This window comes from Engystomops pustulosus, chromosome 4 (genome assembly GCF_040894005.1).
Source record: "Engystomops pustulosus chromosome 4, aEngPut4.maternal, whole genome shotgun sequence".
NCBI classification, from domain to species: domain Eukaryota; kingdom Metazoa; phylum Chordata; class Amphibia; order Anura; family Leptodactylidae; genus Engystomops; species Engystomops pustulosus.
The window spans coordinates 117,758,417-117,760,381 of record NC_092414.1 but is presented as its reverse complement, the minus strand read 5'-3'; the positions used below and the strand labels follow the sequence as shown (position 1 = coordinate 117,760,381).

The window sequence follows — 1,965 nt, the reverse complement described above, 5'->3', positions numbered from 1 at the left end:
CAGAACCGCAGATATACACTGTTATAGTAACAATAAAAAATGTAACTGCTCCCTGGGCAATTCCTCATCCCTCTGCCTGATGTAATCTCACACTGTGGGAGGGGGAAGGTGCTCCTGCACAGTGTAACAGCCTGTTAATGCCCCCCAAAGCCCTTCTGGCTCATCAGCATCATTTTAATTTTTAAAATGAAGGATGCCAAATATAAGAAGATTACTGCAGGTACCTTGTATGGATCCATAAGTAAGTATTTTGATGATAGATTTCCTATAACCCCTTAAGGATGCAGGGTATTTTCGCTCATTTCTCGCTCTCCATCTTCATAAATCCATAACTTTTTCATTTTTACGTGTACAAAGGTGTGTGAGGGCTTATTTTTTGCATAACAAATTTTACTTTCCCGTGATGTTATTTATTATTCCCTGCCATGTAGTGGGAAGCCGGAAAAAAATTCCAAATGTGGAAAAATTGAAAAAAAACTACTTTATTCTTTGGTTCGGTGCGATCGCGGTGATACCAAATTTATACAGGTTTTATTGCGTTTTAATACATTTTCAAAAATTAAACGAATGTGTACAAAAAAGAAAAAAAACTATTTTGCCATCTTCTGACGCTAATAACTTTTTCATACTTCGGTGTACGGAGCTGTGTGTGGTGTAAATTTTTTGCGAAATGAGCCAATGTTTTCATTGCTACCATTTTGAGGACTGTGCGACATTTTGATCATTTTTATTTCATGTAAAAAGGTGTAAAAGTCGCGTTTCGGACATTTGGGCGCCATTTCCCGTCTCTGAGGTCACCGCTGTCAATAACCGTTTTTATATTTTGATAGATCGGGCATTTTAGGATGCGGCGATACCTAATGTGTTTGTGATTTTTACTGTTTATTATGTTTTATATCAGTTCTAGGGAAAGGGGGGTGATTTGAACTTTTAATATTTTATTAATTTTTTACATTTTATAAACTTTTTTTTTTCTCACTATTTCTTACTTAGACCATCTACAGTGCATTAACCCTAGATGGTCAGATTGTTCCTAATATATACTGCAATACAACTGTATCGCAGTACAGGTGGTCCCCTACTTAAGAACACCCGACTTACAGACTACCCCTAGTTACAAACGGCCCTCTGGATTTTGGTAATTTACTGTACTTTAAACATAGGCTACAGTAAAGAGCTATAACAGTTATCAAATGTGTCTGTAATTAAGATTTATTGTTAATCCCGGTTCTTATGACAAACCAGCATTTTTAAAATCCAACAGTCATAGAGACCCAAAATGTTTTGCCTGGAGCTACAATTATAAAGTATACAGTTCCGAATTACATACAAATTCAACTTAAGAACAAACCTACAGAACCTATCTTGTACGTAACCTGGGGACCGCCTGTATATGGCATTTCTGCACAGTATACATTACAATGAGCCACTGGCTCATTGTAATGGATACCCAGAAGCCATTTAGCCTCGGGTCAGACGAAGACCCGAGGCTACCATGGCAACCGATCGCCGCTGCCCCCCCCCAATGACGTTTGGGGGAGCGACGATCAGTGGAAACATGGTGGCGCCCATGTGCCACCATGCTTTCAGTGCCGCCGGCGACTTTGCTGCGATATGCAGCAAAGCCCATCTCTGTATGAAGAGGGCTCAGCCTGTGAGCCCTCTTCATACACCCTTTATAGCATTAAGGGGTTAAGCGTGGATATATCCAATTTTCTGTCACCTAAAAACACAATCCTGATATCATAGTAAAGGTGAGGTTTTCCACTTTAAAAGAACACCAGATTTCACAATTATGTTTCTAGGTGATAGAACAAGGTCTGCAGAATGCAGACGGAAAAACTGCAGAAAAACTTTGCAAATGTGACTTGAATGGGACTGAGCTACAACTAAATAATGTGACATATGGATGTGCATCACTGGTTTGCAAAGCAGAATTGTCACTCAATGAAGCTCCACCACCGT

At 39.4% G+C, this 1,965-nt stretch overlaps 1 protein-coding gene across 7 annotated transcripts in view; it reads right to left on the bottom strand.

Moving 5' to 3' along the window:
* ATXN7L1 (ataxin 7 like 1) overlaps positions 1–1,965 on the bottom strand; it is a 70,131-nt gene that overhangs the window by 16,451 nt on the left and 51,715 nt on the right. The gene's annotated exons all lie outside the window — the stretch shown is intronic.